At 39.6% G+C, this 19348-nt stretch overlaps 1 protein-coding gene across 3 annotated transcripts in view; it reads right to left on the reverse strand.

Moving 5' to 3' along the window:
• Osbpl3 (oxysterol binding protein like 3) overlaps positions 1-19348 on the reverse strand; it is a 181294-nt gene that overhangs the window by 102337 nt on the left and 59609 nt on the right. The window contains exon 1 of one of the 3 annotated variants that reach the window (XM_076835430.2): positions 8070-8153. The exons of the other annotated variants lie outside the window; for them this stretch is intronic. The gene's annotated coding sequence lies outside the window, so the exon portion shown is untranslated. Of the gene's footprint in view, positions 1-8069; positions 8154-19348 lie in introns of those variants that run through there. 3 annotated transcript variants of the gene reach the window in all.

Consider the following 19348-nt stretch of genomic DNA (forward strand, 5'->3'; position numbering starts at 1 on the left):
TAAAAAAATGTTTAAAAAAAATGTCTTCAGGCTTATATCATGTCAATCAAAACCTTGGGGCCAGGACCTGGGCGGCAGTATCTTATAAAAACTCCTCAGTAAATTCCAGTGTGCAATTAGGGTTGAGAATAATTGGTGTAGGGATTTCAGAAATTTCTTTCTCTTTCTAATCATCATCACAGCATTCATCCATTTGAGGATTCCGATATCTATCTCAAACCCCTCACAGTTTACCATCAGAAGTTCCGAAAAGACAGGTTAACTCCATCCCTGCTGTGTGTCTGGACTCTGCTGGATGCACATCTACCCCTTCCCTGTTATGGAGTTCACCCCTTGTCTCCTGAGGTTAGCCTGCTTTCCACAATTAGTACCTCTCCTTAGAAAACAGACAGAAAATAAGGGAGAAGGGAACAATCCTTTTAATTCTTGATGTTTTGTCATAAGGTAAGTCCACAAATTTATCTTTTACTTGTGCATCTGGATCTGTACATGTTTGCAAAACTGTTTTCTGACTTTTGACCACTTCTGGTAAGCATCAGTTCACTCCTGATGTCAACTCTGCAGACGTGATTCAGCATGCCCATGCAGCACTCGTCAGGGCCTCCTGGACCATGAGCCTGGCAGTGCACTGTGCTAGCTCCTGCTTACATATTTATGTGTGAAATAAATACATAAATGTATATTTATATTATATTACATACTGTAGTATATAGATAAAACAGTAAATATATATTTAAATGTATTTTTAATATCAAATATATAATCATTCAATATATTTTATATACTTAAATATAATAAACATGTGATAGATAATTTGTTATTTTATTATGGTCAGAACACAATATGAAATTCCCAGCTTTCAAGTGTATAATACAGTATCATTAACTAGGGTGGCAGCACACTCCTATAATCCCAGCTACTCTTCAGGCTGAAGCAGGAGGATCTCAAGTGCAAGGCCAGCCTCAGCAATTTGGCAAGGCCATGTCTCAAAGTAAAAAGGTCTGGGAGTATAACTTAGTGGTAGAGTGCCCTGGGTTTGATCCCCAGTGTTGTAAAGGCGAACAACAACAAAAAACTTCACATTGCTTCCTTCCCCCATCCCCCTACCAGTCTCTGGCAAACACCATTTTACTCTCTGCTTTTCAGAATGTGACTATTTCAAATATATAAGCAGAATCATGCAATGTTTGTATTCTTGTGACCGACTTATTTCACTTAACACAATGTCCACCAGGGTCATCCATGTTATTGCCTATTGCAGAATTTCCTTTTGTTTCAAGACTGATACCGTTCTTTGTATGCACAGACTACATACTATATTCTTAATGCATTCAACTGTCCATATGCATTGAGGTTGTTTCATCTTTGCGATTATGGATGGTGCTGCTATGAATATAGACATGCAAACTAACATCCTCTTCACCTTCAAGTGCTGTATACTGGCTCTTATTTATCTGTCCCAGTTACGTAGGCATTTAGTAAAGTTTTGTCCTTCCTCCACTTCTTGGTGCAAGCTTTGATTCTTGGCAGTCTTATCCATGCCCATGGTTTTGTTAAGGCAACTGTCCCTCACTCTGCTCTTTATCCTCCTTCTAGTCCACAGCAGCTGGGTGGCCCTGGATGGATCACTGGAACACCAAGACTACTAACCTACTGGTAATCCAAGAGCAAGCTTCTCACTCCCTCATGCTGAGACCTGCTGTGGACTTCCTGGACTCGATTAAGACACCTACCACCACTCATTCCAACCAAACTTCTTCTCCCAGGTTCCCCAATACTACAGACTGCAACTCTCTCCAACACTGACCTCATCACTTCCAATTTGTTTTATATTCTTCAAATCACTAATCCATTTTAGACCCCCATTGGGCCTGCAATTGACTCCACTTCTTCTCTCTCATCACTTCAATCTACCTTATATTTTGTCCAATTCATCCCCCAAGCTCTTTCCCCTGCTCCAAAGTCCCAGTGCTTACAGGATCAATAAAAGTTACGAGGCCTGGCTTGCAAAACCCTCCAGGATACAGTTATACTGAGCTGACTTTGGACTTGTTCTTCTGTTTTTTACTGTACATTGCTAAACTTCTGAATAGTTTCTTCACCTGAAAACAGGCACAGTTAACAGGATTAAGCCCTTAGGGTTCCGTAGTGATGAACTGAAATAATGCATGTGAAGCAAACCATGGTCCTTGACAGCCATCACTCACTTACATTTTAGCTGATATTTGTGCAAGCTTTAGCTCTTGGCAATTTTACCCACATTCATGGCTTTGATTAGACAGTTCTTTGCCACTCTACTCTTTACACCTTCCCTCCAGTCCACAGCTGCATCACACCTATATGTACACCCTGTATCCTAGCTAGTCCTTCATGGAGCACCCTCCTAACCCACTTATCTCCCCCATTTATGGAAATTTCCACCATCTTCCAAAGATCATTTTAACCATTACCTTCTCCATGAAACCTCTTTTCAACCCTTCCCCTCCTCCTAAATGGAACTCCTGCTCTACTTTTGCTGTACCTCCAAGTATTAGTCACGTTTCCTGTATTTTGAGTCACTCTTTGTATTTGTATGTATTTCAGAATATTTTAACCATATCTTCCTTTTGAGATTGCCATACCATTTTGTCTTTGACTCTGAGAGATAGCATTTCTTTTCTTTTTTTCAAATACCTTTTATTAGTTGTTGATGGACCTTTATTTTATTTATTTATATGAGGTGCTAAGAATCGAACCCAGTGTCTCACACCTGCTAGGCAAGCAATCTACCACTGAGCCACAACCCAGCCCCTCATTTATTTTCTTTTTTTGTTTTCCTATGACCTACCTGAGATGTTTTTAGGATACATAGCTATAAACATCATTGAGGGATTTTCTCTCTCTCTCTTTTTTTTTTTTTTTTTTTTTTTGATACTGGGGATGAACCCAGCACAGCAGCTCTCTATCTCTGAGCTGTATCCTGAGCTATATATTTCAGGTCAGTTCTATTAATAAGTTTAACAAGAGTCTCTTGCCAAATACACTTTTCCTCAAAATATGGCAAGAGCTTGCCCTGCAGACCAAACTCTGTCAACACTATCTTTGGTGATCAACACTTGCCAACTCTGCTGATAAAACATTATAGGTACACTTTCCAGATCCTCTTCCAGATCATGTTCTATTGTCCTCTGAAAGGTAAAAATACCACACAACCTCCTCAAGTCCTTCAGTATCCTACTGCACCTTGATGGTATTCATGGTACATTTAAGGTTTCTTTTGATTAGTTATTTTTATTCAAGCCAGTAAGTCGGCTGATGCTTGAAGATCTGATATTTAGGTACATTACCATTCATGCCTTGGCTTCTTGTCCACCAATATCCATTCTCTCTTTAATAATAAGCTCTTAGGTTTCAGTTAGTTATCCAATAAGAAGCCACATTTCTACCTTTCTTCCATCTTGTGCCTTGTGACTAAGTACCTCCAATAAGATGTGAGTAGAAGTTATACTTCTTTCAGGTCATGATCCTAAAAAGAGAAGTATATGTATTCTCTCTGCCCTTTCCTAATTCCTGGGGACCAGGAGATGGTGACAACTGGACCCAGAAATGAAAGCTACTAGTTGAGGATGTTAGTGTCACCACACCATCCCAAAAATAGCTGTATCAGTAACGTGAGAGAAAATAAAATTCAATCTTGTTTAAACCATTTAATGTTGAGTTCTCAAATATTTAATGCAAATAATATAGGCCCTAGGAAGTTAGCATGCTTTAAAATTAGGAATCTTGGGTCATATCTTTGCCCTACAATAGGAAGTGGCTAACGACTCCTTCCCTGATTGTCTTCCTGCATCAGAATCAGGGTCCCTACCAAAGAGAATCCTGTTAATACTTTTATTTGTTCCCCCCACCAAAACAAAAACGAAACAAAACCTCTTTCCAAGTCCTGAGTGTATATTATCCTCTCCTGAAATCACCTCACATTCTTCAAAGAGTAGGAATTCATTCACGTCATCTTTACTTTCCCCAGCAGGACAGCCCCCTTCACATTACCTGTGTCACCCAGGTGGTCCCAAGAGTCACCATGGGTCTGGATGACTGAATGTTCTGATTGGAGGGTGTAAGTTCACTGGTCAGATGACAATCCCTCCACTCCTGGAAGAATCAGAAATGACCTGAGTTTTCCTCCTACTCTGCTGTGTGGCCACTCTAACCTGTTCTTCCCTGTCTCAAAAGAAACACTTATGGAATCCTGTGTGCTCTTGACTGCCAAAGGAGAGTAGTCACACTGAGGAAAATTCAATCCCCCACTATGTATCTGGACAGAACCTACTGCAAGTTCACAGCTTCCTCAGCAAAGGAAACTAAGTGACAGAAGCTTAACTAAAGGACTGCACAGCTCTGAAGAAGATGTGTGTAAGGGAAACAAACCAGAACACCTCAGAGGTGGGTGGTCTAAAGGTGGTCACATGGGAAGAGCTCAGTGAGCAGAGTCGTGAGCACAAGAGCAGAGAGGTGAATTTGAACATGGTGTAGGATCTGGCAGAGTTTGGAAGAATGTGCAGGGCAAAGTTGGGGGCAAGGCTAGGAGTGCAACCTCCTGAGACATTTTTCAACCCTGACTGCACCACAACATCACCCTGGGGAGCCTCTACCCAATTCCAAGGCCCAGCCCTGCTTCATTCCAATGCCTCTGCCACTCTGCGGATCAAGGATCAGGGGAGCTTTTGAGAATTTCCTCAGGTGATTCTGGTGCACAGTGAGGGTTGGGCCAGGGCCATAACATAATCTTGCATCCAGAAAGGATATATTTACTCCACAGAACCACCTTCTTTTTTTTTTTTTTTTTTTTGGTATTTGATTTCACTTGAGTATCTAATGCCAGACCTGTGTCTGCTGCATCTAATTTACACCAAATTAAAATGCAAAGCAGGATGTGACTTAGCAGTTTAAAGGGTAAGAAAAGATAGCACCACCCAAGAACTTAAAATAACATCTGGTGGTTTAAATTTTATCAGTGGGTGGTATTACCTTCCTTAACTGACAACTGCTTGCGGAAGCAGAGGACAGTTTTAACAATTGGAACCACACCAGGCCTTTCATTACTTATCTGAAAGAGACTATCAACTGAGTCACTATAAAATGTGAAAGTGAATTTTTGAAAACTTCTCCATCTCCTAGAAAAATCTACTTATCATCTTTTCAGACACACAAAAAAATTGTTGCAGCTAACAATGAATAACCCTCGATAAGCCTGTCAGCCAAACACTCGAATAACAAGAAACTGTACACCCTGGTGGTTAATGTATGAGATGGACACACTTCCAGTTTGTTGTCCACCCGAGTAAAAATCACCCTGAGCCTGACAGTCTGAGCTTAAACCAAACTATAAAACTAAGTTCCCAAGATATCTCTATTTGGGGTATAGTCTTCCAAAATTATAGGGGCAATAACAATACCTTGTAAGAAAATCACTCATGCAGTGAAGGTAGTGGGGAGAATGAGGGACACAGAAAGTTTTACTCACTCTTGGGGAAAGGATGGCTACAAGAAAATGAACATGAGATACTTTTAAAGGGACAATCTGGAAAAAGAAAATTCTAAGAAGAAATAGAAGGAAAAGGCAAAGAGAACAAGTTTTTTAAAAAAAGAAAAAGCTGGGGTGGATTTTGGTAGACTACGCATAAAAGGCAAGAAAAATTCAGAAGTGCCTCTGTTAGATTGTTACTGATGTTAACTGCAATGACTATTTTATTCTCCCTAGTAAAGCATATGAATAAGTAGCAATGTGAAGACTTCATCTTATTCCTTTTTGGTTTTATTTCCTACAAACTAGCACATGACCTGGTAGCTGGTAGGTTATTTATTTATCAAATTGATAACCAGCATCCCTCTCCTTCACATATTAGCTACTGAAAAAAGATTTATTTTATATATATATATTTAGTCTCAGGATGTTTTCCCTTCAACTTAGCCACCGTGATGTGAGCAATGCCAAGCTAGCCCCTGGAAAAAGATTTACTTTATATATTTTTATATATATACATATATATATACACACACACAGATATACACATATCTATACATATATACACATATATATGTACATATATATATTTTTAGCTGCTATGAACCTTTATTTTATTTATTTATTTATTTATTTATTTATTTATATCTGGTGCTAAGAATCGAACCCAGTGCCTCATACATGCTAAGCAAGCGCTCTACCACTGAGCCACAACCCCAGCCCCTTTACAACTCCTTTTATCTCAGAAGTAGGAAAAAATTCTAAAGTATTCATTTGTTGAACTTTAAAAATTTGTGAACATGAATCATAATTTTTAGAAGTTTACAAAACTCATGGAAAACAGAAATTACAAATAAGAATATCTATTGCAAATAAGAAAATCTAACTCAAAATGTCATGGGTGAATAATGTATTAAAATTCCAGCTAGATTCTAGCATGTTAACTTTAAAAATCAAATTTGGCAACCAGGACCCTAAAGTTCACTGTCAATTTCTCTCCATCATACATTCATGGCAAATATCAGTTGAGTTAGGGAACTTAGTGCCTTGAGAGTGTTTTAATGCCCATTTAATATTTAGATAGCATCTTTCATCAAAAGACTCTAAATGCCATTCAAAGGCAACTCCCTTCTGCTCTCACACCCAACAGCAAAGCAGTCCCAGTGCAGAGGAGTTGACGGTCATAAAATGAGATGCACCCGGTCTCCAGATTTCAAGGCTTATTTCTGACTAAGAGCAAGCTGATGCCAATTCTGATTCATCATTACCAGGCGCGGAAGATATGCTTTTCCAAGATGACCACAGCAATTATATCCCATCCCACATGTTCTTCTAACAAAACGACATTGACCCTTTTTCATAGGTAGGCGGAGTCTGTGTTTTCTTCTTTGAATCTGGGTGGCCTCATGATTATAGCAGAAATAATGCTATGTGACTTCCAAGGCCATGGTGAAAAATGGCAATACAACTTTCACCGGATGCCTTCTTGTCTCAGGATGCTTTCCCTTCAACTTAGCCACTGTGATGTGAGCAACGCCAAGCTAGCCAATATGGAGGGGATCATGAAGAGGCCCACCTGGAAGAGAACTGAATATCACCTCCTAGAGGTATAACTGAGTGAACTTTCAAATGTTCTAGCTCCCAGCCTCTCACCATCCCAGAAACCTGCTCTTTTCACAGGGTCAGCCCAAACTGCAGATCTGAAGGCTAAATAAATTCTGTCATTGTTTTAACCCACTAAGTTGTGGAAACTGAGTATAAAAATGTAAACATTCTTATATAAAATAGCGCAAAGAGGTCATGGGGAAAACCACTCAGAACACAAACAATTATTGCAGGAACTGCCCTGCTAGGCCAATCTAACAAAACAGTCTGCCTTGTCTGTAAGCCTATTTTTTCTTAGCAACTAATGACAGAACTATCAACTATCACCTTAAAACTAGCTTTCCTTAAGACGAGCTTTACATAGTCATTTCAGCTGTTCACCAATCACAGCTTTCCAGCTTCCTCAAGCACCAAAAGGACCAATGAACTTTCTTTCAAAAAAATAACTTGTGTCGATTTCTCTGTGATTGAAAGCAGAGGGAGTCAGAGGAGAACAGCAACCAATTCATTAGGTCAGGAGCGAACACTGAATGACCATGGAAATAAAAGATCTGTGTGTGGACCAGAGCTACCCAATAGAATTTAGGTGCCGTGTATACCATAGCCTCTAGGCACATGTGGCCGGGCCAGTGCAACTAAGAAACTGAATTTTAAGTTTTATTTAATTTTTTAAAAAAATTTGTATGTATACATATATTTTAGTTGTCGATGGACTTTTATTTTAATTAATTAATTAATTAATTATATTTATTTACATGTGGTGCTGAGAATCAAACCCATACCTCACACATGCCAGGTAAGGCAAGTGTTTACCACTGAGCCATAACTCCAGCTCAAGTTTATTTAATTCTAAATTATTTAAGTGCACATAGCTATCGTATAGGACAACACAGTTTTTAGGCAACAGCATTCTAAATTGCTTATTTCCTCCCCCTTTTCTGTTAGCAATAGATGAGAATACCTTCCAGGTGTGCCCTTCCCTCCGCCTTCTATGGCTGGGGTACAGCTGAGCCACTGCCAAGTGTGTTGGCCAAGACTTCAATGTATGGAGTCACATCCAGGCAATTTTCTTTCCCCTTCATTTTAGTGTCTGGATAAAATGATATATAGGGTAAAATAAGCAATGGGTTTCAACATGAGCTCAGCAGGGATTTTTTAGTAATAAGCCAAGCTTAAACTCATAGGTACTATGAACTGTGTCTACACAGGGATGAGCGGCCCTGAAAGGCTCAGATCCTCAGCTCATATAACTTCGATGGAAAACCCCCCATTTAGGAATGTTACCAAAAAAGTGCATTGAGTTCATAGGTGTCATTTACATAGGCTTATGGTGGCTGCTCAATATTAAGACAATAGCCTGTGAGATAAGGCAAAGATTATATTTTAGAACAACAACAATAAAATGTTATCAGTTGTCAATTTTTCTGGGTAGATGAAAACATTTACCACTTTCTATCTTCTTAAAGTAGCAAAAGAATCTTCAACCAGGTATCTTTTTATAGTGAAGAAGGAAAGGTGAGCAGTCTTTTAAGAGGAGTCCCCAGGGAATTAACAAAGTCATAGAAAGTTCAACAAAGCTACTCAATGCTACAGTTTGGCCTGCAGCAAAGTTGTTAATTTGGCAAAGAAATGAGAAATTCACCAAGGAAACAGCTAATTCCTAACACTGAAGTTTTCTCACACAATCTGATGCCCAATTTACCAACTCAAACTTATTTCATCCACTGCCCAACTTAATAATTCCACCATTTGAGACAAGTGGATATCCTTAAAAGTTTCCCATTCGGAACAACATTCTCATAAACTGCTAGTAGAGTATAAATTGCAACATCTTTAGAAGATAATCTGGCAACAGAAAAGTTCTTTCAAAAATAAAGGTAATATTTGTTTTTTTGGTGGTACTTGGAATTGAACCCAGTAGTACTCTGCCAATGAGCTATCCATGTCCATACCTTTTTATTGATTGATTGATTGATTGATTAATGGTTCTTGCAAAACACCTCAAATTTTACTCATGGTATAAAAAAGCAATAAATAACACATTAGTACAGAAAAACACATAACTTATGTAGTTCATCCTTCAAAACCAGAACAGGTAAGTGAAAAGTCATCACAAGTTCTTATCTTGACTATAAAAAAATGAAATCATAAGTACACATTGGGAATTGAACTGTTTTTTTCTTTTTTTCAGGGATGTGACATACATGTTTTCTGATCAGTAATAATCTACCAAACAATGTATTAAACCAAAACTGACAGATGATCAGTAAAGCTGTGCACTGCCTCCTACTCATGCTGAGCTAGACCAGTGACCACTATCTTAGCAGGAGAGATTCTCACAGGAAGGAGAAATTGCAGAGTCCCTACCTACTTCAACAGAAAACCCAACCAATTTACACAGAATGGTTTTAAGCAAACATACACAAACATACCTGACATGCTTCAGCCTCTTTCAGGAACAGCATTCATTCATGGGTGCCAGTAAAACAGGTGTAACACTGTGAAAAGCATTTTTACCTTCACAGAACTAACAACCAAAAAGCATGCAGCATATAATACTTTGATCTTTAGGTGGATAATCATGGAAGTTCCAAGATCATCTCCACTAAGTTTGTCTGAGTATGTGTCTATAAAAATAATTTTAAAAAAATAATGCTTGAAAGAGACTTCTAGAAACAGTAAGACTGCATTAGGACCAGCAGAAGACACAGTATTACAAGGACTACATATGTTAAGACTGGAACTTGTGGGCTGTGGTTGTGGCTTAGCAGTAGAGTGCTTGCCTTGCACATGTGAGGCACTGGGTTCCATCCTTAGCAACACATGAAAATAAATAAATAAAATAAAGGTATTGTGTCCATCTGCAACTAAAAACTTTAAATAAAAAAAAAAGACTGGAAGTTTATTTTCACATGTAGCTTTTAGGTAAAGTACATCTCTCTGAGTTGATCCCTCCAACCAACACAAGCTGTCATCAGAGGAGATAGAGGAATCTTAGGATAGGCAGCCTGCTCAAGTAACTCTGTAGATAAATACTCCCAAACAAAAACCCCAATTGAGGGCAAAGGGCTGAAACTCTGACCCATGTAAAAGAGCTGAGTGCACAAAGGACTCATGTAAAGCCTGCTGGGAAGAAAAGGGTTCATCGTGTTGGTTAGACACTTCAACATGTCCTGGGAGAGGTTCCCCCAGGTGGAATGGCTGGCATGGGCTTGATCAGAGAGATGTGACTCAAGCACCAGACAGGTGACTAGATAGGGAGAGAAGCACTCATATAAGAGCATGTCGGGAGAAATGGGTCCAGAAGGTCAGGTCATGCTGCTTCTGACCCATGAATATTTAACACAAACTAAGGGCTGCAGAACAGAGTCTGAGATGGACTCTGCTAGTGTGATTACCTGAAGTCTCTCTGAGTCTATTAGACCCAGTGACAGCCAGAATGATCCTATTCATTGCCTGGAGGTGGGACCTGGTGCTGCAGATTGTCCTGGGAAGCTGGCATAGAAGATGATTTGCACAATACAGTCACCACTAAGCCACTGCTTAAATCCAGTCCCAGGTCTTCCTTTTCTGTAGTCCAGAAACATTTATGTAAAAGCTGGAAAAAAATCTGTAAATGTGAGTAGCCTGTGGAACACGTCACCAACTGCTTGGTCTTTATGGTGTTGGAATGTAGTGAAAGCCGCCATGCTGAATCCAGGAATTGGCTCTGGTGGCTGTTCTTCAACATATTTTTACACCACAGAAATACATTCATTAAAATTGGGAATGTAAGGGCTGGGGTGTGGCTCAGTGGTAAAGCAGTTGCCTAGCATGCATGAGGCACTGGGATCGATTCCCAGCATCACATTAGGGAAAAAAAAAAAAAAAAAACTAAAAGAAAAAGATATTGTGTTCACCTACAACTAAAAAAAAATATTTTTAAAAAAATGGGCATGTAGATGAGTTTATTCTCTTCTGTGTCTTTAAGCTCCTGGTAATACATGTCCCTGGAATTCTCTGTAATAACTAGAACTTGTCACCTATGATAATGTCCTCTAAATACCACCAGATTCTACAGAGGACACTGCGCTACCTCCATCTGCACCAGTGAGCGGGCCTGTATGCCTCCTACCCTGTTGGCCACCTGGACCCAGCCCCTGTCCTCTTCGAGGGCAAGGCAGCCCAAGGAGGCCTTGCTGCCCAGGCCACCCACTGCTCAATGGCCCAGCTCAGCACCTACATGTGAGAGCCAACCTCAGGCCCCTAGCTGCGGGCCGCACCAGCCGGACCTCCTTGCCCAGCCAGGGAGTTCCTTGCTCACCACCACCAAGGCCTTTTTATTTTATTTTATTTTGAGGCAGGAACTCCTCAAGTTGCTGAGGCTGGCCTTGAACTTGTGATCTTCCTGCCTCAGCATCCAGAGTAGCTGCCATTACAGCTACACCGAGCCTCGATCAAACTTACTGACCACAGAAATCCTCCAAATGCTAAACACGCACTTGAGAAGCCATCATAAAAATAAGCAATGCTTAACAGTGTATTGATTGGGATTAAATAAGTAGGGCGATAACCAATAGAAATCAGAGCCACTGGGTGTTAGAAGCATGAGTCCTAACAAAACAAAAATAAAGCAAGCATCAAACACCTGGAAGCATCAGATCATTCATCACGTCATCCAGTTATGTTCAGCCCACCATGCCTAGCAACCTCTTGGTAGTCTCTTTTCCAACCTTAAGAACACATAATTTTATGATAAAGAATTATTTTCAGAAGATTGGAAATTTATTTTCCTTTCTTAAAGGTCCAGTAAAATAAAACTGAATGCTTGACTTTTGGAACTAGGCTTTGTTTGAACTCAGTTATATGCCATATTTCTGCCCACTGCTTACCCACCCTCTATCATAATCTTTCTCACTATGCACACAGAGGCATGGCTGAAATAAAGGTTGATGCTGGTTATTTTCTGGTGGGGATTTTGGAATAATATTTTACTTTCTCCTTTGAACTTTTTTCTTTTGCTCGATTTTTCAAAATGAAGAAGACATATTGCTGAAATTAAAACAAAATATTAATTACTTTTCTGGTTTGTTTTTTTTTTCTTCCTAAAATATTCACCTGATCTTTATTTCTCTTATTGCTCCAGTACTCACCAACCTCAGATTCTGACTCAAATATCCCATCAGCCCTCCTTGTTCTGAGTCTCTTTTCTCTGGTTGTGTCACAGTTGTTGGAAAAACATTACAGGCCCCTTTCCAAAATAAGAAAATCTGTTTAATACCACTCCTGTGCACAGTTACCACCTGCTTAATACAGAAACCTCCCAGGAACAGAGATAAGAAAAACAATGGTATTTTGGCTTTTTAAAGTAGAGGTGTAAATGGAAACTACCCACACTGGGAATCCCATCCCTGCGGCTGTTACACCACAGTGGTGACAGTCACCACCACACAGACTGGATGGACTGGAAGTCAGATGCCTTCAAGCAACCCCCACACCCACACATTCACACTTCCCCACCCACACACATACACACACACACTCTCACACACACACACACATATATATCTTTCTTTTTAAAGAAAATTAAATAACTCCTATTAGATGACCTGGAAGAAGAAAGGGAAAGTATTGGGTAGAGGCAGGGAAGAGGGAAGAATCTTTAGTAACAAGGAGCGGCTAGGGCCTGCATCTGCCACTGAACATAGTAAAACTCCAACAATGCATTCCAGTCATAGCAAGCTTATCTGCCACCCAGAAAAAGATGTTAGTTGTCCACATTTTGTTCATTCCACAGCAGAAGTCAGTGGTCTTACTTCTCACAGGTCCTATTCTATCCTCTTCCTGTCCCCTCTCTCAAGGTGTATCAGAACAAAAGTTGCAGAAATTGAAATTGTGAGTGCTTTGGATCAAGATCATCACACACCACAGAGACTGATCTATACAAGTAACAGGTTAAAAACAATAACAAATATTTATATAATGCTTGAAAGAGACTTCTAGAAACAGTAGGACTGCATTAGGACATATACAGAATTTTATCACTTTAATTGTAGCTCCTGGTTTAAGTTCTCCCTTCTGTGACAGTTCCTAGTAAGACAACAGTCAGCTTCCATGTTATGGATCAGCAGATATGATCCTTTCTAGAAATGGCAATTCAAAAAGACAAAGAAAATCAGACTTCAAGTCTGAAAAATGAAGGTGTTACCCTGGGTCACAATTATTTGAGATCTCTCTGCAGCGGGAGTGAGACCCCCATAGACCAGTTCCTAGTAAGACCCCCCATAGACAGTTCCTAGTAAGACAACAGTTTGGAGGTTGCTGGTCCTACATTCTCTCTTGGCACACTAAAAGCTCTCAGAAATCCTGCAGTTAAACAGTAATAACAACCACCACAAAACACAAACCTGTTATCTTTTTCAAACTCATTCCAAAGCTATCTGACAATGGAATCCATTGTTTGAGGCAACTCCTACCCATCTACCAACATTCCTTCAGCCCGATGATCCTGAATCACTTTCAAACTCAGTTATCCCATGAGTCCATGAAAGGATTTGAACTCTTAATTTAGAGGGTGGTTTATCCACGATACACAGAATAACTCAACAAGCACAAGCACCATTCCTTGGTTGTAAACCAGGCTCACATCAGCCAGTAATAACACATGGATTTCTGTTTGCTGTTTCATGATTTAAGTTCTCCCTTCTGGGACAGTTCCTAGTAAGACAACAGTCAGCTTCCATGTTATGGATCAGCAGATATGATCCTTCCTAGAAATGTCAGTTCAAAAATATAAAGAAATCAGACTTCAAGTCTGGAAAATGAAGGTGTAACTCTGGGTCACAATTACTTAAAATGTACCCTGCTAAATACCAGTTCTAAATGCTAGATGTGGGAGATCTCGAGAGTCATGAGAAACCATGACCATAAACAACATTCATTGAGACTAGACCACACTTCCCTATTTGACTCCATCCTTCCTAAAAGACCCTCCTCAGTCCCTCATTATCACATATCCTCGTCTCTACCCAACTTCTCTACTCCACTTGTCTTCTAAGGTTTACTATCTAGACTCAATTCCCTCAATATCTGTCTGACACTACCCATCTAGATCAGATCTTTCTCTCCATCATTTATAAGAAAGCTGCACCCCTCCAGAAAGTTAAAACTCCAAGCTTACTGGATAAACTTCATAGAAAAATCTTGTGGCAAATATTAATGAGATCTGTGGTTAAATATTCATTCAACTTACTTAGAAACATATATACAAGCAATTAGCATTATATTTCTCCAAGAAAACAGAATCATTAGTATCCACTTAACCTATGTTCATTGAGCACTTACTATATTGGTTAGGTAAAGTTCTAGACACTGAAGACATTTAGTGCACTAAATTTGAAACACTACACTACAAATAATATCACAGAAGAGACTAGAAAATTCAATAATACCATCTGATGGCTCTGGAGAAAATGGTTTCTACATAAAAAAAAAAGTCTGACTTTAAGGAAGAATTCAGAACCATATTAAAGGGACAAGGAAAGCCTTTTCCAGCTGCTCTTAAGTTACATGATTTAGTTCCCAGGATTATCTCTTGATGAGGGTCTTAAGCTTCATTTTATAGTTAAGAAACCAAGACAGAGCTACTAGTCAAACTTTTAAAACATGTTTGATTCCATCTAAATCCAAACCATTTACACAAGAATAGTAAGGTGAGACCTGAAACTGAATTCTGGCCATTTTGAAATAACATTTCACATATGATTTAAGAGGACCAAGAAAAGATTCCTCAAAGCATGTGAGGGTGATGGGTGGAAATCAATGTCATACAAAAAAATAAAAAATAGGAAGACTCGTACTTATTTCAAAAGTTGCTACAAAGCTATAGGAATCAATCTTTATGGCAGTACAGACTGCCATGAAGACAGATCAGCAGCATAAAACGGGGAAACTCTTCTTTTCTTAGACAATCATTTGTGTTTATAAAGAAAAAAGGTTTATCAGGCACATGTCTCAGGAAATGCAAGAGTGAGGGGCCACATCTGGCAGTGGCTTCTTGATGACCCGGGGCCACTGGAAAGAGACAGGGACTGTGTGTGTATCTATGGTTGGTTCATTTTTCAAAAAAGCACCACGACAATCCAGTGGGGAGGGGACAGCCTTTCCAACAAATGGTACTGGGGTAATTTGATATCTATATGCAGAACGATAAAGTTAGATGAAATTGAAGTTTTATATTACCCCACATAAAAATTAATTCAAAATGCACCACAGACTTAAATATAAGAATTACAAACTACAAAACTCTTAGAAGAAAACATAGGAGTAACTCCCTCTGGCCTTAGGTTAGGTCACACTTTCTTAGGTATGACACCTAAAACCACAAGCAATAAGGCGGGGGGGGGGGGGCAGGGAGATAAACTGGATTTCATCCAAATTAAAAACTTTTATGATTCAAAGGATAACATTAAGAAAATGAACCCAGAGTGTGGGAGAAAATATTTGCAGATCATATGTTTGACAAGGGTCTACTATGCAGATTTTATAAAGAACTCTTAAACTCAACATTTAAAAAAATTTTTTTTGAGGTGCTACATATTGAACTCAGGGTTTTGTGCATACTAGGCAATTGTTTTACCACTGAGCTATATTCCCTGCTCAGAACAACCCAATTTTAAAAACTGGAAAATAACTACATAGATATTTCTTCCAAGAAGATACAAAAATGACTGGTAAACACATGGAAAAATGCTTAGCGGTATCAACATTAACAAAATGCAAAACAAAACCACAACGAGATACTGCTTTATATCCTCTGGAGTGACTATAATTAAAAAATATTAATAATGAATAGAAGTGACAAATACTGTGAAGGAGGTGAAGAAATTGGAAACTTCATACATTTGGTAGGAATGTATATTTTGGAAAATGCCTGGCAATTCCTCAAAATGTTAAATTGGGAGTTACCATATGACCCAGCAATTCTGCTCCCAGATATAATCACAAACATATGAAAACATAGGTCCTCAAAACATCTTGGACAACTGCATAATTCATAATGACCAAAAAGTAGAAAATCTAAATGTCTGTCAACAAGTAAATGAATAAATAAGAGGTAGAATATCGGTACAATGGAATATTACTCATCCATAAAAAGAATTCAATACTAAGTCATGCTATAATATAAACCTAGAAAGTTTATCCTAAATGGAGGTATCCAGAGAGAAAGATAATATATATTATTATCCAATTTATATAAAATGTTTAGAGTAAGAAAATATGTGGTGACAGAAAGTAGATTAGCATTTGCCAAGGGCTGGAGGCAGGAGAAATGGTTGCATAATTTTATGAGTATACTGAAAAAAAAACTGACATACTGAAAGAGTAAGGTTTATAATATGTGAAATAGATCTCAATTTTTAAAATCCCTTGAAAACACCAACAGGAAAGTTTTGGAAACCCCAGGAAGACTCCTTTAAAATAGTATGCACAATTGAAAACCAGTGAGGAACATGATATCAACATGAGAGCCTACAATATCAGATCAGTCCACACAAAACAGCTTCTACATCTATATCATGTAGTGAACTCATGGAAAGAAAAGAATGAAATAGCAAAAGTCAAAGGTCAAAGTCAACTTGTACACATGGAAACACCCATGCAAATTAGGAGACTTATCAACCCTGGCTGCTACATTAGTCATCATGGGATTCAAATACATCTTCATCTGAAAGGTCATTGAAGTCATATCCAGAAACAAAACCTGGTCTCAAAGGTTTTCTTTTATTTTGAAGAAATAGAAGCAGCTATCTCTGAAGAAGCTTAGGTCTCTGAAGGTCTATTTACATGCAACCAGGGAACCAGCTGAAACCCTTACAGAATGACTAACAGTAAAATCTGAATGTGATGTGAAAATGACCTTCACACTCTAAAACAATTGATCTTCAATCTGTATATTTGCTTTACATTTAGCCTGCAGATGCATTAGGCCTGCATTGCAAAAAAGAAAGTTACAACTCTACTTCTCAGAAATACCACATGTAGAATAAAATAGATACACGGAATGCAGACATATTCACACAAACCAACCCACCAATAGTCAAAAGCACACAATACAAACTAATGAAAAGCCTGAATTGCACTGTCTGCAGTCAAAAGCACAAGATAAAAAGAGCAAGCAGAGACAATGCCAACCTTTGAGAAGTTGTGCTCCAAAAGGAAATTGTAAATCACCAATCTAAAACTATGCAACCACGCTGCCCCCCCCCCCCCCCCCCCGGTAGAAATTGGTTAGCTTGTGGTCATGCACCCAGGCCAGAAAAGCCTGTGCAATGTACTCAAAGCACAGTGCTAATGTACTTCTTTTAGGGGAAAATGTCGTTTGAGTTCAACTCCAGAATGTAGCTCAGTAGTAGTAGCACCCTGGCTGTCGCATCAGGAAGTGAAAAGAGTGCACCCTCTCTGTCCCACCTTTCCCAATGTAACCTAAGCTCCTGGACAAACACAGGGCATGGTGCCTGTTGGAAATCCCACCCATTCCCATTCAGACCTACAACTCCTTCATAAGGGTCCGTGAAGCCTGGGAGGGCTGGTAGTTTTTTACCACTCTCCCTGAACTCTAATTTCTGCCTATTTGGAAATGAAAGCAAATAAGAGAGCTCTTATTATGGGAGTTTTTCAAAACTTTTTGTTGAAGTGCAACTTTCACAGAAAGCATCAAAGTGCTGGATTTTTTTTCAAAAATACATTGCATAGAGAAGATACATGAAAAGTAGATTAGGAAGGATCAGTAACTTCCAGCAACTCCCCAGTATCTCCTCGGCCAATCCAGGCGCTGTGTTTTGCCACCCAGCAAAGAGGCTGACACGCAGCGGCCGCCTGCAAACTACTTGTGCAACCTCTATACGTTTTACATCTTTAGTATTGTGGATGATATTTATCTTTTTCGATTATTATGGGGTAATTTACATACACTGTGGTGGAGATTAACAGGATCAGCCTTGCCTCAGAAAAGATAACCATGTAGGCAAGAAATAGAAAAGAGGTAAAAGAGATAATAATGACTATACACAAACACTCCACTGTCTGCACTGTGTTGTGGAAAGTCCCAACGGGGGCAGTGAGGTGGACTGGGGAGAACCCAAACTTTGGTGCTAAAGGCAGGCTTGCCCTTGCCAGCAGTGTGACCTCATGCTCACTTGCCTCTTCGTGCCCTGATGTCCTTAACCAGGGATCGTCCCCTCACCAGGGTACTACATGGCTGCATAATAAAATTATTATAAATAATTATTATTATAAATAAAATTATTACTTCCAAATTATTCCTAATTTGGAAATCTAAAAAGGAAAGTTTGGTTCCACAAACATGTATCTTTTATCAAATAATTGAGATATAAAAATGCACCCCAAGATTCATCATCCCAGCAGGCCCCAAGTGAAAGCTGGGAAGTAGCTCCACCTGAGCCCTCCTCCCCCCAGCTCCCCGTCCCCTCCTGGTCTCCTCTGACTTCACTGAACGCCAGCTCTTCTCTGGCCTCCAGGCTTACATCATTCCAGCCTGTCCCATGCTCCTGACTCACAGCCTCCCTGCCAAGCCTAATATTTGTGTAACTCCCGGTGTTCGGCTGCAGGTTTTCAGGTGGAGGATCTCAGTCCAATCCTGTCTCCTCTACCACATCCTTTGGGTGAAAATGATGGCTCTTCCTCCTCTAAAAGAACTACAGGGCTAATGTGAAATCCAAAACCAGCTTATTACCTTAGCATCAAGGCAGGGGCTACCTATAAATAAGAAAAAGCAATTAAAAAAACAATAAAATATAATTTTTCAGAGAGTAAAAAAAAAAAAAAGAAAAGCAAACATTAGAGATACTCTGCAGTATTACCCCACATACCCACAATAACAGAGCTAGGCACCATTAAGCACACCCTCCTCTTTAGCAAGAGCAAACCTAATTATCTGGGAGCCTTTCCATCAACTGTGGGCGATGATCACCAGGTGCTCACGGGAGCACAGGACATGCCAGCTGAGGGCTCCCTGCATGGCAAGACAGCCAACTGGGGCCCAGAAAAGCCTCTTCTCCCCCAGCACCTGAGCCCACACTGTATCTACCATCCTCAGGATGAAGACTCCCCCCCCCCCCGCCCCCCACCAAAGGGCAGCTCCTGTGCTGACCTAGCTGAGCCAACCAGATCCTCTTTCTCAGAGTCTAGAAGCTGGACATGGGAATCTGGGCAGACTCTGAAGACAAGCAGAACTACAGG

Source organism: Callospermophilus lateralis, chromosome 1, assembly GCF_048772815.1.
Source record: "Callospermophilus lateralis isolate mCalLat2 chromosome 1, mCalLat2.hap1, whole genome shotgun sequence".
Lineage (NCBI taxonomy): Eukaryota > Metazoa > Chordata > Mammalia > Rodentia > Sciuridae > Callospermophilus > Callospermophilus lateralis.